The sequence below is a fragment of the Micromesistius poutassou genome, assembly GCF_964030765.1.
Source record: "Micromesistius poutassou genome assembly, chromosome: 24".
In the NCBI taxonomy this organism is placed as follows: Eukaryota; Metazoa; Chordata; class Actinopteri; order Gadiformes; family Gadidae; genus Micromesistius; species Micromesistius poutassou.
In genome coordinates this window covers 5,390,177-5,413,037 of record NC_140294.1, presented here as the reverse complement: position 1 = coordinate 5,413,037, position 22,861 = coordinate 5,390,177, and the positions used below count along the sequence as shown (strand labels likewise).

Here is a 22,861-nt window from a genome sequence, read left to right as displayed (position 1 = left end):
ATGCAGTGAATGCATTACGCTGCCCCAATAAACTCACACTGGCGCGTCTGAATAAACCGGTGACCAAGAACGCTCTCCTCATTATGCCGTCACAAACCCAGGCAGCCTTACCAACAGAACTCACAGGCAATATAAGCAGGACAGAGCCAGATTCTGCTCAGTTCTTCTCGGACCTCATGAGCGACAGGTAGGCAAATATCCTCAGATAGCGCAATTATTATCCGATTGAATAGTTTTTGATATTTCACTATCCTCTAAGTTATAATATCAGGTATCATGTTCTGTTGTGTGTGTGTGTGTGTGTGTGTGTGTGTGTGTGTGTGCGCGTGCGCGTGTGTGTGTGTGTGTGTGCGCGCCTGAAGGTTGTCGAAATGTAGAGCTCTCGTCGCAGCTCTCTGGTGCTCCCTGCTGGCAGTCTCACTATACTGTCCGCGTGTTTCACAAAAAGATTTTGGAGAGACGTTGTCAGTGTCTGTATGTTGCTTCAATTCTCCCAAACAGTTGGCGGTAAAGATCCGGCCACGGTAAACAATTGCAGGCAAAAAGCTCGAGATGAAAAGAAAAAGCTTACAGCACCTGGTATTCCCAGGCGGTCTCCCATCCAAGTACTAACCAGGCCCGACCCTGCTTAGCTTCCGAGATCAGACGAGATCGGGCGTGTTCAGGGTGGTATGGCCGTAAGCAATTCTACCCGTCGCCAAACACGCTTTTATACGCAGGAGCACATTAGGAGTGGGCCAGGGGTCGCACTTGTACAGAAACAATGATTAGTTATACCACAATGAATAGATGAATGAAGGAATACGTTATTCCAGACTCAAAGCTCCGTATAAAAACGCAATGCAATACACTGCGTATGCGTTTGTGTAAACGTTTGAAGAAACGTAGCGCTCCAACACCTGGGGTGCGATTGCAGGCATTCGTAGCTGTTTTTTCTTTAGAACAACATAATCAGGGGAGAGCGCGAACGCAGTCCCCCACTACCAGAAATTATGCAATCGAGATTCCCACATTTGGGGAATTCGCACGGGTCAGCAACAGCCTCAGTGCAATGGCTGAGCCTCGCTATGGGTGAACCACCTTCTTGATCATGGTATCTCCCTTGCCAGGTAAGTATGAGTTGTGAGCGTTCAGGGTGGCTACACGTTGCCCACGCGTGCTCCCGTGGGGGACGGTTGCAAAGCATTCTGCAAAGGGACGAGATACACTGGAACACAAAGTGTTGGCAACATTCCTGCACGTCTAGACTGTATAGACACTGTAGACCACCGATCACACGTTTTTAACTTGCATCTGAAATCAGCGTGGGTGGAAGCAAAACGACAGCAAACCTGGAGATCAGAGTTATTTGAACACTACAATGTATTATTGTTTATATAAATATATACATAGCCTATAACAGAATCCCGTTGGAATAAATGTTCATGGTGCGTTTTCATACGCACGTTTAAACTGTAAATGATCCATGTCACTTTGTTGTCTCAAACGCGGACGGGTGTAGCATCAGCAGGAGATGCCTTTTGATTTGAACAGTCATAGGAGGGTGCACCGGTCCTGGAGGTACTGCAATACCAGGTCGATGCGTGGAGTGGACGGAGCAAGCCCCTTTTCCATCTCCAAGTTCCAAAAATCAATTTAATATATGGTCCCCGGGTAGGGGACGTATCAGATATTAAACTGATAAGAACAGATACTACACTTGATCTTAGCCAAAAGGCCGAGAAGCGATACCCACACATGGTCAGGCCTAGAGGCCACCTTCCCAGACACGACGCTCTGCTTGGCGGTTTAACAGCGAGAACAGCCTCAGCCTATACAAATTCAAAAGGACCACTAGGCGTCCACCACACATAGCGTGTTGTCAAGACTATATTTATCCTGAAAAACGAGTTTATTTATCATTTGTGCTAACGCAGCTTCTCTTGGGATTATCTGGTTCATTCAGAAAAATACAGCATCGTTTTTATTTGCCATCAAAACGTATCCCATAATTCTGAGATACTTAACTCGTTGATTCAGAAAAGCATGCAGTGAATGCATTACGCTGCCCCAATAAACTCACACTGGCGCGTCTGAATAAACCGGTGACCAAGAACGCTCTCCTCATTATGCCGTCACAAACCCAGGCAGCCTTACCAACAGAACTCACAGGCAATATAAGCAGGACAGAGCCAGATTCTGCTCAGTTCTTCTCGGACCTCATGAGCGACAGGTAGGCAAATATCCTCAGATAGCGCAATTATTATCCGATTGAATAGTTTTTGATATTTCACTATCCTCTAAGTTATAATATCAGGTATCATGTTCTGTTGTGTGTGTGTGTGTGTGTGTGTGTGTGTGTGTGTGTGCGCGTGCGCGTGTGTGTGTGTGTGTGTGCGCGCCTGAAGGTTGTCGAAATGTAGAGCTCTCGTCGCAGCTCTCTGGTGCTCCCTGCTGGCAGTCTCACTATACTGTCCGCGTGTTTCACAAAAAGATTTTGGAGAGACGTTGTCAGTGTCTGTATGTTGCTTCAATTCTCCCAAACAGTTGGCGGTAAAGATCCGGCCACGGTAAACAATTGCAGGCAAAAAGCTCGAGATGAAAAGAAAAAGCTTACAGCACCTGGTATTCCCAGGCGGTCTCCCATCCAAGTACTAACCAGGCCCGACCCTGCTTAGCTTCCGAGATCAGACGAGATCGGGCGTGTTCAGGGTGGTATGGCCGTAAGCAATTCTACCCGTCGCCAAACACGCTTTTATACGCAGGAGCACATTAGGAGTGGGCCAGGGGTCGCACTTGTACAGAAACAATGATTAGTTATACCACAATGAATAGATGAATGAAGGAATACGTTATTCCAGACTCAAAGCTCCGTATAAAAACGCAATGCAATACACTGCGTATGCGTTTGTGTAAACGTTTGAAGAAACGTAGCGCTCCAACACCTGGGGTGCGATTGCAGGCATTCGTAGCTGTTTTTTCTTTAGAACAACATAATCAGGGGAGAGCGCGAACGCAGTCCCCCACTACCAGAAATTATGCAATCGAGATTCCCACATTTGGGGAATTCGCACGGGTCAGCAACAGCCTCAGTGCAATGGCTGAGCCTCGCTATGGGTGAACCACCTTCTTGATCATGGTATCTCCCTTGCCAGGTAAGTATGAGTTGTGAGCGTTCAGGGTGGCTACACGTTGCCCACGCGTGCTCCCGTGGGGGACGGTTGCAAAGCATTCTGCAAAGGGACGAGATACACTGGAACACAAAGTGTTGGCAACATTCCTGCACGTCTAGACTGTATAGACACTGTAGACCACCGATCACACGTTTTTAACTTGCATCTGAAATCAGCGTGGGTGGAAGCAAAACGACAGCAAACCTGGAGATCAGAGTTATTTGAACACTACAATGTATTATTGTTTATATAAATATATACATAGCCTATAACAGAATCCCGTTGGAATAAATGTTCATGGTGCGTTTTCATACGCACGTTTAAACTGTAAATGATCCATGTCACTTTGTTGTCTCAAACGCGGACGGGTGTAGCATCAGCAGGAGATGCCTTTTGATTTGAACAGTCATAGGAGGGTGCACCGGTCCTGGAGGTACTGCAATACCAGGTCGATGCGTGGAGTGGACGGAGCAAGCCCCTTTTCCATCTCCAAGTTCCAAAAATCAATTTAATATATGGTCCCCGGGTAGGGGACGTATCAGATATTAAACTGATAAGAACAGATACTACACTTGATCTTAGCCAAAAGGCCGAGAAGCGATACCCACACATGGTCAGGCCTAGAGGCCACCTTCCCAGACACGACGCTCTGCTTGGCGGTTTAACAGCGAGAACAGCCTCAGCCTATACAAATTCAAAAGGACCACTAGGCGTCCACCACACATAGCGTGTTGTCAAGACTATATTTATCCTGAAAAACGAGTTTATTTATCATTTGTGCTAACGCAGCTTCTCTTGGGATTATCTGGTTCATTCAGAAAAATACAGCATCGTTTTTATTTGCCATCAAAACGTATCCCATAATTCTGAGATACTTAACTCGTTGATTCAGAAAAGCATGCAGTGAATGCATTACGCTGCCCCAATAAACTCACACTGGCGCGTCTGAATAAACCGGTGACCAAGAACGCTCTCCTCATTATGCCGTCACAAACCCAGGCAGCCTTACCAACAGAACTCACAGGCAATATAAGCAGGACAGAGCCAGATTCTGCTCAGTTCTTCTCGGACCTCATGAGCGACAGGTAGGCAAATATCCTCAGATAGCGCAATTATTATCCGATTGAATAGTTTTTGATATTTCACTATCCTCTAAGTTATAATATCAGGTATCATGTTCTGTTGTGTGTGTGTGTGTGTGTGTGTGTGTGTGTGTGTGTGTGTGTGTGTGTGTGTGTGTGTGTGTGCGCGTGCGCGTGTGTGTGTGTGTGTGTGTGCGCGCCTGAAGGTTGTCGAAATGTAGAGCTCTCGTCGCAGCTCTCTGGTGCTCCCTGCTGGCAGTCTCACTATACTGTCCGCGTGTTTCACAAAAAGATTTTGGAGAGACGTTGTCAGTGTCTGTATGTTGCTTCAATTCTCCCAAACAGTTGGCGGTAAAGATCCGGCCACGGTAAACAATTGCAGGCAAAAAGCTCGAGATGAAAAGAAAAAGCTTACAGCACCTGGTATTCCCAGGCGGTCTCCCATCCAAGTACTAACCAGGCCCGACCCTGCTTAGCTTCCGAGATCAGACGAGATCGGGCGTGTTCAGGGTGGTATGGCCGTAAGCAATTCTACCCGTCGCCAAACACGCTTTTATGCGCAGGAGCACATTAGGAGTGGGCCAGGGGTCGCACTTGTACAGAAACAATGATTAGTTATACCACAATGAATAGATGTATGAAGGAATACGTTATTCCAGACTCAAAGCTCCGTATAAAAACGCAAGGCAATGCACTGCGTATGCGTTTGTGTAAACGTTTGAAGAAACGTAGCGCTCCAACACCTGGGGTGCGATGCAGGCATTCGTAGCTGTTTTTTCTTTAGAACAACATAATCAGGGGAGAGCGCGAACGCAGTCCCCCACTACCAGAAATTATGCAATCAAGATTCCCACATTTGGGGAATTCGCACGGGTCAGCAACAGCCTCAGTGCAATGGCTGAGCCTCGCTATGGGTGAACCACCTTCTTGATCATGGTATCTCCCTTGCCAGGTAAGTATGAGTTGTGAGCGTTCAGGGTGGCTACACGTTGCCCACGCGTGCTCCCGTGGGGGACGGTTGCAAAGCATTCAGCAAAGGGACGAGATACACTGGAACACAAAGTGTTGGCAACATTCCTGCACGTCTAGACTGTATAGACGCTGTAGACCACCGATCACACGTTTTTAACTTGCATCTGAAATCAGCGTGGGTGGAAGCAAAACGACAGCAAACCTGGAGATCAGAGTTATTTGAACACTACAATGTATTATTGTTTATATAAATATATACATAGCCTATAACAGAATCCCGTTGGAATAAATGTTCATGGTGCGTTTTCATACGCACGTTTAAACTGTAAATGATCCATGTCACTTTGTTGTCTCAAACGCGGACGGGTGTAGCATCAGCAGGAGATGCCTTTTGATTTGAACAGTCATAGGAGGGTGCACCGGTCCTGGAGGTACTGCAATACCAGGTCGATGCGTGGAGTGGACGGAGCAAGCCCCTTTTCCATCTCCAAGTTCCAAAAATCAATTTAATATATGGTCCCCGGGTAGGGGACGTATCAGATATTAAACTGATAAGAACAGATACTACACTTGATCTTAGCCAAAAGGCCGAGAAGCGATACCCACACATGGTCAGGCCTAGAGGCCACCTTCCCAGACACGACGCTCTGCTTGGCGGTTTAACAGCGAGAACAGCCTCAGCCTATACAAATTCAAAAGGACCACTAGGCGTCCACCACACATAGCGTGTTGTCAAGACTATATTTATCCTGAAAAACGAGTTTATTTATCATTTGTGCTAACGCAGCTTCTCTTGGGATTATCTGGTTCATTCAGAAAAATACAGCATCGTTTTTATTTGCCATCAAAACGTATCCCATAATTCTGAGATACTTAACTCGTTGATTCAGAAAAGCATGCAGTGAATGCATTACGCTGCCCCAATAAACTCACACTGGCGCGTCTGAATAAACCGGTGACCAAGAACGCTCTCCTCATTATGCCGTCACAAACCCAGGCAGCCTTACCAACAGAACTCACAGGCAATATAAGCAGGACAGAGCCAGATTCTGCTCAGTTCTTCTCGGACCTCATGAGCGACAGGTAGGCAAATATCCTCAGATAGCGCAATTATTATCCGATTGAATAGTTTTTGATATTTCACTATCCTCTAAGTTATAATATCAGGTATCATGTTCTGTTGTGTGTGTGTGTGTGTGTGTGTGTGTGTGTGTGTGTGTGTGTGTGTGTGCGCGTGCGCGTGTGTGTGTGTGTGTGTGTGCGCGCCTGAAGGTTGTCGAAATGTAGAGCTCTCGTCGCAGCTCTCTGGTGCTCCCTGCTGGCAGTCTCACTATACTGTCCGCGTGTTTCACAAAAAGATTTTGGAGAGACGTTGTCAGTGTCTGTATGTTGCTTCAATTCTCCCAAACAGTTGGCGGTAAAGATCCGGCCACGGTAAACAATTGCAGGCAAAAAGCTCGAGATGAAAAGAAAAAGCTTACAGCACCTGGTATTCCCAGGCGGTCTCCCATCCAAGTACTAACCAGGCCCGACCCTGCTTAGCTTCCGAGATCAGACGAGATCGGGCGTGTTCAGGGTGGTATGGCCGTAAGCAATTCTACCCGTCGCCAAACACGCTTTTATACGCAGGAGCACATTAGGAGTGGGCCAGGGGTCGCACTTGTACAGAAACAATGATTAGTTATACCACAATGAATAGATGAATGAAGGAATACGTTATTCCAGACTCAAAGCTCCGTATAAAAACGCAATGCAATACACTGCGTATGCGTTTGTGTAAACGTTTGAAGAAACGTAGCGCTCCAACACCTGGGGTGCGATTGCAGGCATTCGTAGCTGTTTTTTCTTTAGAACAACATAATCAGGGGAGAGCGCGAACGCAGTCCCCCACTACCAGAAATTATGCAATCGAGATTCCCACATTTGGGGAATTCGCACGGGTCAGCAACAGCCTCAGTGCAATGGCTGAGCCTCGCTATGGGTGAACCACCTTCTTGATCATGGTATCTCCCTTGCCAGGTAAGTATGAGTTGTGAGCGTTCAGGGTGGCTACACGTTGCCCACGCGTGCTCCCGTGGGGGACGGTTGCAAAGCATTCTGCAAAGGGACGAGATACACTGGAACACAAAGTGTTGGCAACATTCCTGCACGTCTAGACTGTATAGACACTGTAGACCACCGATCACACGTTTTTAACTTGCATCTGAAATCAGCGTGGGTGGAAGCAAAACGACAGCAAACCTGGAGATCAGAGTTATTTGAACACTATTACATATTACAATACATTACAATACATATTACAATAACAGTATTATTGTTTATATAAATATATACATAGCCTATAACAGAATCCCGTTGGAATAAATGTTCATGGTGCGTTTTCATACGCACGTTTAAACTGTAAATGATCCATGTCACTTTGTTGTCTCAAACGCGGACGGGTGTAGCATCAGCAGGAGATGCCTTTTGATTTGAACAGTCATAGGAGGGTGCACCGGTCCTGGAGGTACTGCAATACCAGGTCGATGCGTGGAGTGGACGGAGCAAGCCCCTTTTCCATCTCCAAGTTCCAAAAATCAATTTAATATATGGTCCCCGGGTAGGGGACGTATCAGATATTAAACTGATAAGAACAGATACTACACTTGATCTTAGCCAAAAGGCCGAGAAGCGATACCCACACATGGTCAGGCCTAGAGGCCACCTTCCCAGACACGACGCTCTGCTTGGCGGTTTAACAGCGAGAACAGCCTCAGCCTATACAAATTCAAAAGGACCACTAGGCGTCCACCACACATAGCGTGTTGTCAAGACTATATTTATCCTGAAAAACGAGTTTATTTATCATTTGTGCTAACGCAGCTTCTCTTGGGATTATCTGGTTCATTCAGAAAAATACAGCATCGTTTTTATTTGCCATCAAAACGTATCCCATAATTCTGAGATACTTAACTCGTTGATTCAGAAAAGCATGCAGTGAATGCATTACGCTGCCCCAATAAACTCACACTGGCGCGTCTGAATAAACCGGTGACCAAGAACGCTCTCCTCATTATGCCGTCACAAACCCAGGCAGCCTTACCAACAGAACTCACAGGCAATATAAGCAGGACAGAGCCAGATTCTGCTCAGTTCTTCTCGGACCTCATGAGCGACAGGTAGGCAAATATCCTCAGATAGCGCAATTATTATCCGATTGAATAGTTTTTGATATTTCACTATCCTCTAAGTTATAATATCAGGTATCATGTTCTGTTGTGTGTGTGTGTGTGTGTGTGTGTGTGTGTGTGTGTGTGTGTGTGTGTGTGTGTGTGTGCGCGTGCGCGTGTTTGTGTGTGTGTGTGTGCGCGTGCGCGTGTGTGTGTGTGTGTGTGTGCGCGCCTGAAGGTTGTCGAAATGTAGAGCTCTCGTCGCAGCTCTCTGGTGCTCCCTGCTGGCAGTCTCACTATACTGTCCGCGTGTTTCACAAAAAGATTTTGGAGAGACGTTGTCAGTGTCTGTATGTTGCTTCAATTCTCCCAAACAGTTGGCGGTAAAGATCCGGCCACGGTAAACAATTGCAGGCAAAAAGCTCGAGATGAAAAGAAAAAGCTTACAGCACCTGGTATTCCCAGGCGGTCTCCCATCCAAGTACTAACCAGGCCCGACCCTGCTTAGCTTCCGAGATCAGACGAGATCGGGCGTGTTCAGGGTGGTATGGCCGTAAGCAATTCTACCCGTCGCCAAACACGCTTTTATACGCAGGAGCACATTAGGAGTGGGCCAGGGGTCGCACTTGTACAGAAACAATGATTAGTTATACCACAATGAATAGATGAATGAAGGAATACGTTATTCCAGACTCAAAGCTCCGTATAAAAACGCAATGCAATACACTGCGTATGCGTTTGTGTAAACGTTTGAAGAAACGTAGCGCTCCAACACCTGGGGTGCGATTGCAGGCATTCGTAGCTGTTTTTTCTTTAGAACAACATAATCAGGGGAGAGCGCGAACGCAGTCCCCCACTACCAGAAATTATGCAATCGAGATTCCCACATTTGGGGAATTCGCACGGGTCAGCAACAGCCTCAGTGCAATGGCTGAGCCTCGCTATGGGTGAACCACCTTCTTGATCATGGTATCTCCCTTGCCAGGTAAGTATGAGTTTTGAGCGTTCAGGGTGGCTACACGTTGCCCACGCGTGCTCCCGTGGGGGACGGTTGCAAAGCATTCTGCAAAGGGACGAGATACACTGGAACACAAAGTGTTGGCAACATTCCTGCACGTCTAGACTGTATAGACACTGTAGACCACCGATCACACGTTTTTAACTTGCATCTGAAATCAGCGTGGGTGGAAGCAAAACGACAGCAAACCTGGAGATCAGAGTTATTTGAACACTACAATGTATTATTGTTTATATAAATATATACATAGCCTATAACAGAATCCCGTTGGAATAAATGTTCATGGTGCGTTTTCATACGCACGTTTAAACTGTAAATGATCCATGTCACTTTGTTGTCTCAAACGCGGACGGGTGTAGCATCAGCAGGAGATGCCTTTTGATTTGAACAGTCATAGGAGGGTGCACCGGTCCTGGAGGTACTGCAATACCAGGTCGATGCGTGGAGTGGACGGAGCAAGCCCCTTTTCCATCTCCAAGTTCCAAAAATCAATTTAATATATGGTCCCCGGGTAGGGGACGTATCAGATATTAAACTGATAAGAACAGATACTACACTTGATCTTAGCCAAAAGGCCGAGAAGCGATACCCACACATGGTCAGGCCTAGAGGCCACCTTCCCAGACACGACGCTCTGCTTGGCGGTTTAACAGCGAGAACAGCCTCAGCCTATACAAATTCAAAAGGACCACTAGGCGTCCACCACACATAGCGTGTTGTCAAGACTATATTTATCCTGAAAAACGAGTTTATTTATCATTTGTGCTAACGCAGCTTCTCTTGGGATTATCTGGTTCATTCAGAAAAATACAGCATCGTTTTTATTTGCCATCAAAACGTATCCCATAATTCTGAGATACTTAACTCGTTGATTCAGAAAAGCATGCAGTGAATGCATTACGCTGCCCCAATAAACTCACACTGGCGCGTCTGAATAAACCGGTGACCAAGAACGCTCTCCTCATTATGCCGTCACAAACCCAGGCAGCCTTACCAACAGAACTCACAGGCAATATAAGCAGGACAGAGCCAGATTCTGCTCAGTTCTTCTCGGACCTCATGAGCGACAGGTAGGCAAATATCCTCAGATAGCGCAATTATTATCCGATTGAATAGTTTTTGATATTTCACTATCCTCTAAGTTATAATATCAGGTATCATGTTCTGTTGTGTGTGTGTGTGTGTGTGTGTGTGTGTGTGTGTGTGTGTGTGTGTGTGTGCGCGTGCGCGTGTTTGTGTGTGTGTGTGTGCGCGTGCGCGTGTGTGTGTGTGTGTGTGCGCGCCTGAAGGTTGTCGAAATGTAGAGCTCTCGTCGCAGCTCTCTGGTGCTCCCTGCTGGCAGTCTCACTATACTGTCCGCGTGTTTCACAAAAAGATTTTGGAGAGACGTTGTCAGTGTCTGTATGTTGCTTCAATTCTCCCAAACAGTTGGCGGTAAAGATCCGGCCACGGTAAACAATTGCAGGCAAAAAGCTCGAGATGAAAAGAAAAAGCTTACAGCACCTGGTATTCCCAGGCGGTCTCCCATCCAAGTACTAACCAGGCCCGACCCTGCTTAGCTTCCGAGATCAGACGAGATCGGGCGTGTTCAGGGTGGTATGGCCGTAAGCAATTCTACCCGTCGCCAAACACGCTTTTATACGCAGGAGCACATTAGGAGTGGGCCAGGGGTCGCACTTGTACAGAAACAATGATTAGTTATACCACAATGAATAGATGAATGAAGGAATACGTTATTCCAGACTCAAAGCTCCGTATAAAAACGCAATGCAATACACTGCGTATGCGTTTGTGTAAACGTTTGAAGAAACGTAGCGCTCCAACACCTGGGGTGCGATTGCAGGCATTCGTAGCTGTTTTTTCTTTAGAACAACATAATCAGGGGAGAGCGCGAACGCAGTCCCCCACTACCAGAAATTATGCAATCGAGATTCCCACATTTGGGGAATTCGCACGGGTCAGCAACAGCCTCAGTGCAATGGCTGAGCCTCGCTATGGGTGAACCACCTTCTTGATCATGGTATCTCCCTTGCCAGGTAAGTATGAGTTTTGAGCGTTCAGGGTGGCTACACGTTGCCCACGCGTGCTCCCGTGGGGGACGGTTGCAAAGCATTCTGCAAAGGGACGAGATACACTGGAACACAAAGTGTTGGCAACATTCCTGCACGTCTAGACTGTATAGACACTGTAGACCACCGATCACACGTTTTTAACTTGCATCTGAAATCAGCGTGGGTGGAAGCAAAACGACAGCAAACCTGGAGATCAGAGTTATTTGAACACTACAATGTATTATTGTTTATATAAATATATACATAGCCTATAACAGAATCCCGTTGGAATAAATGTTCATGGTGCGTTTTCATACGCACGTTTAAACTGTAAATGATCCATGTCACTTTGTTGTCTCAAACGCGGACGGGTGTAGCATCAGCAGGAGATGCCTTTTGATTTGAACAGTCATAGGAGGGTGCACCGGTCCTGGAGGTACTGCAATACCAGGTCGATGCGTGGAGTGGACGGAGCAAGCCCCTTTTCCATCTCCAAGTTCCAAAAATCAATTTAATATATGGTCCCCGGGTAGGGGACGTATCAGATATTAAACTGATAAGAACAGATACTACACTTGATCTTAGCCAAAAGGCCGAGAAGCGATACCCACACATGGTCAGGCCTAGAGGCCACCTTCCCAGACACGACGCTCTGCTTGGCGGTTTAACAGCGAGAACAGCCTCAGCCTATACAAATTCAAAAGGACCACTAGGCGTCCACCACACATAGCGTGTTGTCAAGACTATATTTATCCTGAAAAACGAGTTTATTTATCATTTGTGCTAACGCAGCTTCTCTTGGGATTATCTGGTTCATTCAGAAAAATACAGCATCGTTTTTATTTGCCATCAAAACGTATCCCATAATTCTGAGATACTTAACTCGTTGATTCAGAAAAGCATGCAGTGAATGCATTACGCTGCCCCAATAAACTCACACTGGCGCGTCTGAATAAACCGGTGACCAAGAACGCTCTCCTCATTATGCCGTCACAAACCCAGGCAGCCTTACCAACAGAACTCACAGGCAATATAAGCAGGACAGAGCCAGATTCTGCTCAGTTCTTCTCGGACCTCATGAGCGACAGGTAGGCAAATATCCTCAGATAGCGCAATTATTATCCGATTGAATAGTTTTTGATATTTCACTATCCTCTAAGTTATAATATCAGGTATCATGTTCTGTTGTGTGTGTGTGTGTGTGTGTGTGTGTGTGTGTGTGTGTGTGTGTGCGCGTGCGCGTGTGTGTGTGTGTGTGTGCGCGCCTGAAGGTTGTCGAAATGTAGAGCTCTCGTCGCAGCTCTCTGGTGCTCCCTGCTGGCAGTCTCACTATACTGTCCGCGTGTTTCACAAAAAGATTTTGGAGAGACGTTGTCAGTGTCTGTATGTTGCTTCAATTCTCCCAAACAGTTGGCGGTAAAGATCCGGCCACGGTAAACAATTGCAGGCAAAAAGCTCGAGATGAAAAGAAAAAGCTTACAGCACCTGGTATTCCCAGGCGGTCTCCCATCCAAGTACTAACCAGGCCCGACCCTGCTTAGCTTCCGAGATCAGACGAGATCGGGCGTGTTCAGGGTGGTATGGCCGTAAGCAATTCTACCCGTCGCCAAACACGCTTTTATACGCAGGAGCACATTAGGAGTGGGCCAGGGGTCGCACTTGTACAGAAACAATGATTAGTTATACCACAATGAATAGATGAATGAAGGAATACGTTATTCCAGACTCAAAGTCTCAGTAAAGTCTCACTATACTGTCCGCGTGTTTCACAAAAAGATTTTGGAGAGACGTTGTCAGTGTCTGTATGTTGCTTCAATTCTCCCAAACAGTTGGCGGTAAAGATCCGGCCACGGTAAACAATTGCAGGCAAAAAGCTCGAGATGAAAAGAAAATGCTTACAGCACCTGGTATTCCCAGGCGGTCTCCCATCCAAGTACTAACCAGGCCCGACCCTGCTTAGCTTCCGAGATCAGACGAGATCGGGCGTGTTCAGGGTGGTATGGCCGTAAGCAATTCTACCCGTCGCCAAACACGCTTTTATGCGCAGGAGCACATTAGGAGTGGGCCAGGGGTCGCACTTGTACAGAAACAATGATTAGTTATACCACAATGAATAGATGTATGAAGGAATACGTTATTCCAGACTCAAAGCTCCGTATAAAAACGCAAGGCAATGCACTGCGTATGCGTTTGTGTAAACGTTTGAAGAAACGTAGCGCTCCAACACCTGGGGTGCGATGCAGGCATTCGTAGCTGTTTTTTCTTTAGAACAACATAATCAGGGGAGAGCGCGAACGCAGTCCCCCACTACCAGAAATTATGCAATCAAGATTCCCACATTTGGGGAATTCGCACGGGTCAGCAACAGCCTCAGTGCAATGGCTGAGCCTCGCTATGGGTGAACCACCTTCTTGATCATGGTATCTCCCTTGCCAGGTAAGTATGAGTTGTGAGCGTTCAGGGTGGCTACACGTTGCCCACGCGTGCTCCCGTGGGGGACGGTTGCAAAGCATTCAGCAAAGGGACGAGATACACTGGAACACAAAGTGTTGGCAACATTCCTGCACGTCTAGACTGTATAGACGCTGTAGACCACCGATCACACGTTTTTAACTTGCATCTGAAATCAGCGTGGGTGGAAGCAAAACGACAGCAAACCTGGAGATCAGAGTTATTTGAACACTACAATGTATTATTGTTTATATAAATATATACATAGCCTATAACAGAATCCCGTTGGAATAAATGTTCATGGTGCGTTTTCATACGCACGTTTAAACTGTAAATGATCCATGTCACTTTGTTGTCTCAAACGCGGACGGGTGTAGCATCAGCAGGAGATGCCTTTTGATTTGAACAGTCATAGGAGGGTGCACCGGTCCTGGAGGTACTGCAATACCAGGTCGATGCGTGGAGTGGACGGAGCAAGCCCCTTTTCCATCTCCAAGTTCCAAAAATCAATTTAATATATGGTCCCCGGGTAGGGGACGTATCAGATATTAAACTGATAAGAACAGATACTACACTTGATCTTAGCCAAAAGGCCGAGAAGCGATACCCACACATGGTCAGGCCTAGAGGCCACCTTCCCAGACACGACGCTCTGCTTGGCGGTTTAACAGCGAGAACAGCCTCAGCCTATACAAATTCAAAAGGACCACTAGGCGTCCACCACACATAGCGTGTTGTCAAGACTATATTTATCCTGAAAAACGAGTTTATTTATCATTTGTGCTAACGCAGCTTCTCTTGGGATTATCTGGTTCATTCAGAAAAATACAGCATCGTTTTTATTTGCCATCAAAACGTATCCCATAATTCTGAGATACTTAACTCGTTGATTCAGAAAAGCATGCAGTGAATGCATTACGCTGCCCCAATAAACTCACACTGGCGCGTCTGAATAAACCGGTGACCAAGAACGCTCTCCTCATTATGCCGTCACAAACCCAGGCAGCCTTACCAACAGAACTCACAGGCAATATAAGCAGGACAGAGCCAGATTCTGCTCAGTTCTTCTCGGACCTCATGAGCGACAGGTAGGCAAATATCCTCAGATAGCGCAATTATTATCCGATTGAATAGTTTTTGATATTTCACTATCCTCTAAGTTATAATATCAGGTATCATGTTCTGTTGTGTGTGTGTGTGTGTGTGTGTGTGTGTGTGTGTGTGTGTGTGTGTGCGCGTGCGCGTGTGTGTGTGTGTGTGTGCGCGCCTGAAGGTTGTCGAAATGTAGAGCTCTCGTCGCAGCTCTCTGGTGCTCCCTGCTGGCAGTCTCACTATACTGTCCGCGTGTTTCACAAAAAGATTTTGGAGAGACGTTGTCAGTGTCTGTATGTTGCTTCAATTCTCCCAAACAGTTGGCGGTAAAGATCCGGCCACGGTAAACAATTGCAGGCAAAAAGCTCGAGATGAAAAGAAAAAGCTTACAGCACCTGGTATTCCCAGGCGGTCTCCCATCCAAGTACTAACCAGGCCCGACCCTGCTTAGCTTCCGAGATCAGACGAGATCGGGCGTGTTCAGGGTGGTATGGCCGTAAGCAATTCTACCCGTCGCCAAACACGCTTTTATACGCAGGAGCACATTAGGAGTGGGCCAGGGGTCGCACTTGTACAGAAACAATGATTAGTTATACCACAATGAATAGATGAATGAAGGAATACGTTATTCCAGACTCAAAGTCTCAGTAAAGTCTCACTATACTGTCCGCGTGTTTCACAAAAAGATTTTGGAGAGACGTTGTCAGTGTCTGTATGTTGCTTCAATTCTCCCAAACAGTTGGCGGTAAAGATCCGGCCACGGTAAACAATTGCAGGCAAAAAGCTCGAGATGAAAAGAAAATGCTTACAGCACCTGGTATTCCCAGGCGGTCTCCCATCCAAGTACTAACCAGGCCCGACCCTGCTTAGCTTCCGAGATCAGACGAGATCGGGCGTGTTCAGGGTGGTATGGCCGTAAGCAATTCTACCCGTCGCCAAACACGCTTTTATGCGCAGGAGCACATTAGGAGTGGGCCAGGGGTCGCACTTGTACAGAAACAATGATTAGTTATACCACAATGAATAGATGTATGAAGGAATACGTTATTCCAGACTCAAAGCTCCGTATAAAAACGCAAGGCAATGCACTGCGTATGCGTTTGTGTAAACGTTTGAAGAAACGTAGCGCTCCAACACCTGGGGTGCGATGCAGGCATTCGTAGCTGTTTTTTCTTTAGAACAACATAATCAGGGGAGAGCGCGAACGCAGTCCCCCACTACCAGAAATTATGCAATCAAGATTCCCACATTTGGGGAATTCGCACGGGTCAGCAACAGCCTCAGTGCAATGGCTGAGCCTCGCTATGGGTGAACCACCTTCTTGATCATGGTATCTCCCTTGCCAGGTAAGTATGAGTTGTGAGCGTTCAGGGTGGCTACACGTTGCCCACGCGTGCTCCCGTGGGGGACGGTTGCAAAGCATTCAGCAAAGGGACGAGATACACTGGAACACAAAGTGTTGGCAACATTCCTGCACGTCTAGACTGTATAGACGCTGTAGACCACCGATCACACGTTAACTTGCATCTGAAATCAGCGTGGGTGGAAGCAAAACGACAGCAAACCTGGAGATCAGAGTTATTTGAACACTACAATGTATTATTGTTTATATAAATATATACATAGCCTATAACAGAATCCCGTTGGAATAAATGTTCATGGTGCGTTTTCATACGCACGTTTAAACTGTAAATGATCCATGTCACTTTGTTGTCTCAAACGCGGACGGGTGTAGCATCAGCAGGAGATGCCTTTTGATTTGAACAGTCATAGGAGGGTGCACCGGTCCTGGAGGTACTGCAATACCAGGTCGATGCGTGGAGTGGACGGAGCAAGCCCCTTTTCCATCTCCAAGTTCCAAAAATCAATTTAATATATGGTCCCCGGGTAGGGGACGTATCAGATATTAAACTGATAAGAACAGATACTACACTTGATCTTAGCCAAAAGGCCGAGAAGCGATACCCACACATGGTCAGGCCTAGAGGCCACCTTCCCAGACACGACGCTCTGCTTGGCGGTTTAACAGCGAGAACAGCCTCAGCCTATACAAATTCAAAAGGACCACTAGGCGTCCACCACACATAGCGTGTTGTCAAGACTATATTTATCCTGAAAAACGAGTTTATTTATCATTTGTGCTAACGCAGCTTCTCTTGGGATTATCTGGTTCATTCAGAAAAATACAGCATCGTTTTTATTTGCCATCAAAACGTATCCCATAATTCTGAGATACTTAACTCGTTGATTCAGAAAAGCATGCAGTGAATGCATTACGCTGCCCCAATAAACTCACACTGGCGCGTCTGAATAAACCGGTGACCAAGAACGCTCTCCTCATTATGCCGTCACAAACCCAGGCAGCCTTACCAACAGAACTCACAGGCAATATAAGCAGGACAGAGCCAGATTCTGCTCAGTTCTTCTCGGACCTCATGAGCGACAGGTAGGCAAATATCCTCAGATAGCGCAATTATTATCCGATTGAATAGTTTTTGATATTTCACTATCCTCTAAGTTATAATATCAGGTATCATGTTCTGTTGTGTGTGTGTGTGTGTGTGTGTGTGTGTGTGTGTGTGTGTGTGTGTGTGTGTGTGTGTGCGCGTGCGCGTGTGTGTGTGTGTGTGTGCGCGCCTGAAGGTTGTCGAAATGTAGAGCTCTCGTCGCAGCTCTCTGGTGCTCCCTGCTGGCAGTCTCACTATACTGTCCGCGTGTTTCACAAAAAGATTTTGGAGAGACGTTGTCAGTGTCTGTATGTTGCTTCAATTCTCCCAAACAGTTGGCGGTAAAGATCCGGCCACGGTAAACAATTGCAGGCAAAAAGCTCGAGATGAAAAGAAAAAGCTTACAGCACCTGGTATTCCCAGGCGGTCTCCCATCCAAGTACTAACCAGGCCCGACCCTGCTTAGCTTCCGAGATCAGACGAGATCGGGCGTGTTCAGGGTGGTATGGCCGTAAGCAATTCTACCCGTCGCCAAACACGCTTTTATACGCAGGAGCACATTAGGAGTGGGCCAGGGGTCGCACTTGTACAGAAACAATGATTAGTTATACCACAATGAATAGATGAATGAAGGAATACGTTATTCCAGACTCAAAGTCTCAGTAAAGTCTCACTATACTGTCCGCGTGTTTCACAAAAAGATTTTGGAGAGACGTTGTCAGTGTCTGTATGTTGCTTCAATTCTCCCAAACAGTTGGCGGTAAAGATCCGGCCACGGTAAACAATTGCAGGCAAAAAGCTCGAGATGAAAAGAAAATGCTTACAGCACCTGGTATTCCCAGGCGGTCTCCCATCCAAGTACTAACCAGGCCCGACCCTGCTTAGCTTCCGAGATCAGACGAGATCGGGCGTGTTCAGGGTGGTATGGCCGTAAGCAATTCTACCCGTCGCCAAACACGCTTTTATGCGCAGGAGCACATTAGGAGTGGGCCAGGGGTCGCACTTGTACAGAAACAATGATTAGTTATACCACAATGAATAGATGTATGAAGGAATACGTTATTCCAGACTCAAAGCTCCGTATAAAAACGCAAGGCAATGCACTGCGTATGCGTTTGTGTAAACGTTTGAAGAAACGTAGCGCTCCAACACCTGGGGTGCGATGCAGGCATTCGTAGCTGTTTTTTCTTTAGAACAACATAATCAGGGGAGAGCGCGAACGCAGTCCCCCACTACCAGAAATTATGCAATCAAGATTCCCACATTTGGGGAATTCGCACGGGTCAGCAACAGCCTCAGTGCAATGGCTGAGCCTCGCTATGGGTGAACCACCTTCTTGATCATGGTATCTCCCTTGCCAGGTAAGTATGAGTTGTGAGCGTTCAGGGTGGCTACACGTTGCCCACGCGTGCTCCCGTGGGGGACGGTTGCAAAGCATTCAGCAAAGGGACGAGATACACTGGAACACAAAGTGTTGGCAACATTCCTGCACGTCTAGACTGTATAGACGCTGTAGACCACCGATCACACGTTTTTAACTTGCATCTGAAATCAGCGTGGGTGGAAGCAAAACGACAGCAAACCTGGAGATCAGAGTTATTTGAACACTACAATGTATTATTGTTTATATAAATATATACATAGCCTATAACAGAATCCCGTTGGAATAAATGTTCATGGTGCGTTTTCATACGCACGTTTAAACTGTAAATGATCCATGTCACTTTGTTGTCTCAAACGCGGACGGGTGTAGCATCAGCAGGAGATGCCTTTTGATTTGAACAGTCATAGGTATGGCGAGTGAACAGTGCCAAACCTAAGGATAACCAGGAAGAGGCGAAGGAGCAGTCTAACCCTACGCCGCCGTCACAACGTGTGAAATTTTGTATGGGATTGATTGGGACTGCAGACGAGAGACCAGCAGCGACGCCACGGCGACTGCATGGAAGTTCCGTCCACCGGCGGCGGTGTCACGGCGACGTACATAAGGAAATTCAGACAAAATGTACGTCTACTCACGGACATCTGAAGAAGTTCGTCGCCACTAAGACGCCTGCTAACCTACGTCGCCGTGAGAACGCCTGAACTAAAACTTAAGAGTTTTGGTCTTTTTGACACACAAAAACTAACGGTTTTTATAAAATGTCATCAACTTATTCATCAACAAGTATTTGGACATATTAATACCAGAAAAAATAAATAATAATAAAAAAGAAAAAAATATATAGACTGGGAATCGAACCCCAGTCTCTCGCGTGACAGTCAATTACCTTAACCACAACATTGTCTGGACCATGACCAAAAATAAATAAGTAAATATATATATGTATATATATATTTAGTTATTTATTTATTTTTGGTCATGGTCCAGACAATGTTGTGGTTAAGGTAATAAATAAATATATATATATATATATATATATATAATGGCGACGGCGTGCGTATCCTCTCCCCACGGCGGCGGCGTACGTATCTTCTCCACACGTGCATTTCACACGATGTTATCCTTCTCCTGGTAATCCTGGCACTGTTCACTCGCCATACATAGGAGGGTGCACCGGTCCTGGAGGTACTGCAATACCAGGTCGATGCGTGGAGTGGACGGAGCAAGCCCCTTTTCCATCTCCAAGTTCCAAAAATCAATTTAATATATGGTCCCCGGGTAGGGGACGTATCAGATATTAAACTGATAAGAACAGATACTACACTTGATCTTAGCCAAAAGGCCGAGAAGCGATACCCACACATGGTCAGGCCTAGAGGCCACCTTCCCAGACACGACGCTCTGCTTGGCGGTTTAACAGCGAGAACAGCCTCAGCCTATACAAATTCAAAAGGACCACTAGGCGTCCACCACACATAGCGTGTTGTCAAGACTATATTTATCCTGAAAAACGAGTTTATTTATCATTTGTGCTAACGCAGCTTCTCTTGGGATTATCTGGTTCATTCAGAAAAATACAGCATCGTTTTTATTTGCCATTAAAACGTATCCCATAATTCTGAGATACTTAACTCGTTGATTCAGAAAAGCATGCAGTGAATGCATTACGCTGCCCCAATAAACTCACACTGGCGCGTCTGAATAAACCGGTGACCAAGAACGCTCTCCTCATTATGCCGTCACAAACCCAGGCAGCCTTACCAACAGAACTCACAGGCAATATAAGCAGGACAGAGCCAGATTCTGCTCAGTTCTTCTCGGACCTCATGAGCGACAGGTAGGCAAATATCCTCAGATAGCGCAATTATTATCCGATTGAATAGTTTTTGATATTTCACTATCCTCTAAGTTATAATATCAGGTATCATGTTCTGTTGTGTGTGTGTGTGTGTGTGTGTGTGTGTGTGTGTGTGTGTGTGTGTGTGTGTGTGTGTGTGTGTGTGTGTGTGTGTGTGTGTGTGCGCGTGCGCGTGTGTGTGTGTGTGTGTGTGCGCGCCTGAAGGTTGTCGAAATGTAGAGCTCTCGTCGCAGCTCTCTGGTGCTCCCTGCTGGCAGTCTCACTATACTGTCCGCGTGTTTCACAAAAAGATTTTGGAGAGACGTTGTCAGTGTCTGTATGTTGCTTCAATTCTCCCAAACAGTTGGCGGTAAAGATCCGGCCACGGTAAACAATTGCAGGCAAAAAGCTCGAGATGAAAAGAAAAAGCTTACAGCACCTGGTATTCCCAGGCGGTCTCCCATCCAAGTACTAACCAGGCCCGACCCTGCTTAGCTTCCGAGATCAGACGAGATCGGGCGTGTTCAGGGTGGTATGGCCGTAAGCAATTCTACCCGTCGCCAAACACGCTTTTATACGCAGGAGCACATTAGGAGTGGGCCAGGGGTCGCACTTGTACAGAAACAATGATTAGTTATACCACAATGAATAGATGAATGAAGGAATACGTTATTCCAGACTCAAAGTCTCAGTAAAGTCTCACTATACTGTCCGCGTGTTTCACAAAAAGATTTTGGAGAGACGTTGTCAGTGTCTGTATGTTGCTTCAATTCTCCCAAACAGTTGGCGGTAAAGATCCGGCCACGGTAAACAATTGCAGGCAAAAAGCTCGAGATGAAAAGAAAATGCTTACAGCACCTGGTATTCCCAGGCGGTCTCCCATCCAAGTACTAACCAGGCCCGACCCTGCTTAGCTTCCGAGATCAGACGAGATCGGGCGTGTTCAGGGTGGTATGGCCGTAAGCAATTCTACCCGTCGCCAAACACGCTTTTATGCGCAGGAGCACATTAGGAGTGGGCCAGGGGTCGCACTTGTACAGAAACAATGATTAGTTATACCACAATGAATAGATGTATGAAGGAATACGTTATTCCAGACTCAAAGCTCCGTATAAAAACGCAAGGCAATGCACTGCGTATGCGTTTGTGTAAACGTTTGAAGAAACGTAGCGCTCCAACACCTGGGGTGCGATGCAGGCATTCGTAGCTGTTTTTTCTTTAGAACAACATAATCAGGGGAGAGCGCGAACGCAGTCCCCCACTACCAGAAATTATGCAATCAAGATTCCCACATTTGGGGAATTCGCACGGGTCAGCAACAGCCTCAGTGCAATGGCTGAGCCTCGCTATGGGTGAACCACCTTCTTGATCATGGTATCTCCCTTGCCAGGTAAGTATGAGTTGTGAGCGTTCAGGGTGGCTACACGTTGCCCACGCGTGCTCCCGTGGGGGACGGTTGCAAAGCATTCAGCAAAGGGACGAGATACACTGGAACACAAAGTGTTGGCAACATTCCTGCACGTCTAGACTGTATAGACGCTGTAGACCACCGATCACACGTTTTTAACTTGCATCTGAAATCAGCGTGGGTGGAAGCAAAACGACAGCAAACCTGGAGATCAGAGTTATTTGAACACTACAATGTATTATTGTTTATATAAATATATACATAGCCTATAACAGAATCCCGTTGGAATAAATGTTCATGGTGCGTTTTCATACGCACGTTTAAACTGTAAATGATCCATGTCACTTTGTTGTCTCAAACGCGGACGGGTGTAGCATCAGCAGGAGATGCCTTTTGATTTGAACAGTCATAGGAGGGTGCACCGGTCCTGGAGGTACTGCAATACCAGGTCGATGCGTGGAGTGGACGGAGCAAGCCCCTTTTCCATCTCCAAGTTCCAAAAATCAATTTAATATATGGTCCCCGGGTAGGGGACGTATCAGATATTAAACTGATAAGAACAGATACTACACTTGATCTTAGCCAAAAGGCCGAGAAGCGATACCCACACATGGTCAGGCCTAGAGGCCACCTTCCCAGACACGACGCTCTGCTTGGCGGTTTAACAGCGAGAACAGCCTCAGCCTATACAAATTCAAAAGGACCACTAGGCGTCCACCACACATAGCGTGTTGTCAAGACTATATTTATCCTGAAAAACGAGTTTATTTATCATTTGTGCTAACGCAGCTTCTCTTGGGATTATCTGGTTCATTCAG

At 46.6% G+C, this 22,861-nt stretch overlaps 34 non-coding genes across 34 annotated transcripts; all 34 read right to left on the bottom strand.

Annotated features, from left to right (window-relative positions):
- Positions 1-564: 564 nt before the first annotated feature.
- Positions 565-683, bottom strand: LOC311370005 (5S ribosomal RNA). Its single transcript, XR_014640334.1, has one exon. It is a non-coding gene; the product is annotated as a 5S ribosomal RNA (ribosomal RNA).
- Positions 684-952: 269 nt separating this feature from the next.
- Positions 953-1,117, bottom strand: LOC311370255 (U1 spliceosomal RNA). Its single transcript, XR_014640580.1, has one exon. It is a non-coding gene; the product is annotated as a U1 spliceosomal RNA (small nuclear RNA).
- Positions 1,118-1,538: 421 nt separating this feature from the next.
- Positions 1,539-1,729, bottom strand: LOC311370487 (U2 spliceosomal RNA). Its single transcript, XR_014640810.1, has one exon. It is a non-coding gene; the product is annotated as a U2 spliceosomal RNA (small nuclear RNA).
- An 860-nt stretch (positions 1,730-2,589) lies between these two features.
- LOC311370004 (5S ribosomal RNA) lies at positions 2,590-2,708 on the bottom strand. Its single transcript, XR_014640333.1, has one exon. It is a non-coding gene; the product is annotated as a 5S ribosomal RNA (ribosomal RNA).
- A 269-nt stretch (positions 2,709-2,977) lies between these two features.
- Positions 2,978-3,142, bottom strand: LOC311370254 (U1 spliceosomal RNA). Its single transcript, XR_014640579.1, has one exon. It is a non-coding gene; the product is annotated as a U1 spliceosomal RNA (small nuclear RNA).
- Positions 3,143-3,563: 421 nt separating this feature from the next.
- Positions 3,564-3,754, bottom strand: LOC311370486 (U2 spliceosomal RNA). The gene has a single exon (XR_014640809.1). It is a non-coding gene; the product is annotated as a U2 spliceosomal RNA (small nuclear RNA).
- An 888-nt stretch (positions 3,755-4,642) lies between these two features.
- On the bottom strand, positions 4,643-4,761 carry LOC311370003 (5S ribosomal RNA). Its single transcript, XR_014640332.1, has one exon. It is a non-coding gene; the product is annotated as a 5S ribosomal RNA (ribosomal RNA).
- Positions 4,762-5,029: 268 nt separating this feature from the next.
- On the bottom strand, positions 5,030-5,194 carry LOC311370391 (U1 spliceosomal RNA). The gene has a single exon (XR_014640715.1). It is a non-coding gene; the product is annotated as a U1 spliceosomal RNA (small nuclear RNA).
- A 421-nt stretch (positions 5,195-5,615) lies between these two features.
- Positions 5,616-5,806, bottom strand: LOC311370485 (U2 spliceosomal RNA). The gene has a single exon (XR_014640808.1). It is a non-coding gene; the product is annotated as a U2 spliceosomal RNA (small nuclear RNA).
- Positions 5,807-6,680: 874 nt separating this feature from the next.
- LOC311370000 (5S ribosomal RNA) lies at positions 6,681-6,799 on the bottom strand. The gene has a single exon (XR_014640329.1). It is a non-coding gene; the product is annotated as a 5S ribosomal RNA (ribosomal RNA).
- Positions 6,800-7,068: 269 nt separating this feature from the next.
- Positions 7,069-7,233, bottom strand: LOC311370253 (U1 spliceosomal RNA). The gene has a single exon (XR_014640578.1). It is a non-coding gene; the product is annotated as a U1 spliceosomal RNA (small nuclear RNA).
- Positions 7,234-7,690: 457 nt separating this feature from the next.
- On the bottom strand, positions 7,691-7,881 carry LOC311370483 (U2 spliceosomal RNA). The gene has a single exon (XR_014640806.1). It is a non-coding gene; the product is annotated as a U2 spliceosomal RNA (small nuclear RNA).
- Positions 7,882-8,795: 914 nt separating this feature from the next.
- On the bottom strand, positions 8,796-8,914 carry LOC311369999 (5S ribosomal RNA). Its single transcript, XR_014640328.1, has one exon. It is a non-coding gene; the product is annotated as a 5S ribosomal RNA (ribosomal RNA).
- Positions 8,915-9,183: 269 nt separating this feature from the next.
- On the bottom strand, positions 9,184-9,348 carry LOC311370252 (U1 spliceosomal RNA). The gene has a single exon (XR_014640577.1). It is a non-coding gene; the product is annotated as a U1 spliceosomal RNA (small nuclear RNA).
- A 421-nt stretch (positions 9,349-9,769) lies between these two features.
- LOC311370482 (U2 spliceosomal RNA) lies at positions 9,770-9,960 on the bottom strand. The gene has a single exon (XR_014640805.1). It is a non-coding gene; the product is annotated as a U2 spliceosomal RNA (small nuclear RNA).
- Positions 9,961-10,864: 904 nt separating this feature from the next.
- On the bottom strand, positions 10,865-10,983 carry LOC311369998 (5S ribosomal RNA). The gene has a single exon (XR_014640327.1). It is a non-coding gene; the product is annotated as a 5S ribosomal RNA (ribosomal RNA).
- Positions 10,984-11,252: 269 nt separating this feature from the next.
- LOC311370250 (U1 spliceosomal RNA) lies at positions 11,253-11,417 on the bottom strand. The gene has a single exon (XR_014640575.1). It is a non-coding gene; the product is annotated as a U1 spliceosomal RNA (small nuclear RNA).
- Positions 11,418-11,838: 421 nt separating this feature from the next.
- LOC311370481 (U2 spliceosomal RNA) lies at positions 11,839-12,029 on the bottom strand. The gene has a single exon (XR_014640804.1). It is a non-coding gene; the product is annotated as a U2 spliceosomal RNA (small nuclear RNA).
- Positions 12,030-12,897: 868 nt separating this feature from the next.
- LOC311369997 (5S ribosomal RNA) lies at positions 12,898-13,016 on the bottom strand. The gene has a single exon (XR_014640326.1). It is a non-coding gene; the product is annotated as a 5S ribosomal RNA (ribosomal RNA).
- Positions 13,017-13,316: 300 nt separating this feature from the next.
- LOC311370182 (5S ribosomal RNA) lies at positions 13,317-13,435 on the bottom strand. The gene has a single exon (XR_014640510.1). It is a non-coding gene; the product is annotated as a 5S ribosomal RNA (ribosomal RNA).
- A 268-nt stretch (positions 13,436-13,703) lies between these two features.
- On the bottom strand, positions 13,704-13,868 carry LOC311370388 (U1 spliceosomal RNA). The gene has a single exon (XR_014640713.1). It is a non-coding gene; the product is annotated as a U1 spliceosomal RNA (small nuclear RNA).
- A 421-nt stretch (positions 13,869-14,289) lies between these two features.
- Positions 14,290-14,480, bottom strand: LOC311370480 (U2 spliceosomal RNA). Its single transcript, XR_014640803.1, has one exon. It is a non-coding gene; the product is annotated as a U2 spliceosomal RNA (small nuclear RNA).
- Positions 14,481-15,350: 870 nt separating this feature from the next.
- LOC311369996 (5S ribosomal RNA) lies at positions 15,351-15,469 on the bottom strand. Its single transcript, XR_014640325.1, has one exon. It is a non-coding gene; the product is annotated as a 5S ribosomal RNA (ribosomal RNA).
- A 300-nt stretch (positions 15,470-15,769) lies between these two features.
- On the bottom strand, positions 15,770-15,888 carry LOC311370181 (5S ribosomal RNA). The gene has a single exon (XR_014640509.1). It is a non-coding gene; the product is annotated as a 5S ribosomal RNA (ribosomal RNA).
- Positions 15,889-16,156: 268 nt separating this feature from the next.
- Positions 16,157-16,321, bottom strand: LOC311370387 (U1 spliceosomal RNA). The gene has a single exon (XR_014640712.1). It is a non-coding gene; the product is annotated as a U1 spliceosomal RNA (small nuclear RNA).
- Positions 16,322-16,739: 418 nt separating this feature from the next.
- Positions 16,740-16,930, bottom strand: LOC311370479 (U2 spliceosomal RNA). Its single transcript, XR_014640802.1, has one exon. It is a non-coding gene; the product is annotated as a U2 spliceosomal RNA (small nuclear RNA).
- Positions 16,931-17,812: 882 nt separating this feature from the next.
- On the bottom strand, positions 17,813-17,931 carry LOC311369995 (5S ribosomal RNA). The gene has a single exon (XR_014640324.1). It is a non-coding gene; the product is annotated as a 5S ribosomal RNA (ribosomal RNA).
- A 300-nt stretch (positions 17,932-18,231) lies between these two features.
- Positions 18,232-18,350, bottom strand: LOC311370180 (5S ribosomal RNA). The gene has a single exon (XR_014640508.1). It is a non-coding gene; the product is annotated as a 5S ribosomal RNA (ribosomal RNA).
- Positions 18,351-18,618: 268 nt separating this feature from the next.
- LOC311370386 (U1 spliceosomal RNA) lies at positions 18,619-18,783 on the bottom strand. Its single transcript, XR_014640711.1, has one exon. It is a non-coding gene; the product is annotated as a U1 spliceosomal RNA (small nuclear RNA).
- Positions 18,784-19,961: 1,178 nt separating this feature from the next.
- Positions 19,962-20,152, bottom strand: LOC311370477 (U2 spliceosomal RNA). The gene has a single exon (XR_014640800.1). It is a non-coding gene; the product is annotated as a U2 spliceosomal RNA (small nuclear RNA).
- Positions 20,153-21,062: 910 nt separating this feature from the next.
- LOC311369987 (5S ribosomal RNA) lies at positions 21,063-21,181 on the bottom strand. The gene has a single exon (XR_014640319.1). It is a non-coding gene; the product is annotated as a 5S ribosomal RNA (ribosomal RNA).
- Positions 21,182-21,481: 300 nt separating this feature from the next.
- LOC311370178 (5S ribosomal RNA) lies at positions 21,482-21,600 on the bottom strand. Its single transcript, XR_014640506.1, has one exon. It is a non-coding gene; the product is annotated as a 5S ribosomal RNA (ribosomal RNA).
- Positions 21,601-21,868: 268 nt separating this feature from the next.
- LOC311370384 (U1 spliceosomal RNA) lies at positions 21,869-22,033 on the bottom strand. The gene has a single exon (XR_014640709.1). It is a non-coding gene; the product is annotated as a U1 spliceosomal RNA (small nuclear RNA).
- A 421-nt stretch (positions 22,034-22,454) lies between these two features.
- Positions 22,455-22,645, bottom strand: LOC311370476 (U2 spliceosomal RNA). Its single transcript, XR_014640799.1, has one exon. It is a non-coding gene; the product is annotated as a U2 spliceosomal RNA (small nuclear RNA).
- Positions 22,646-22,861: the final 216 nt, after the last annotated feature.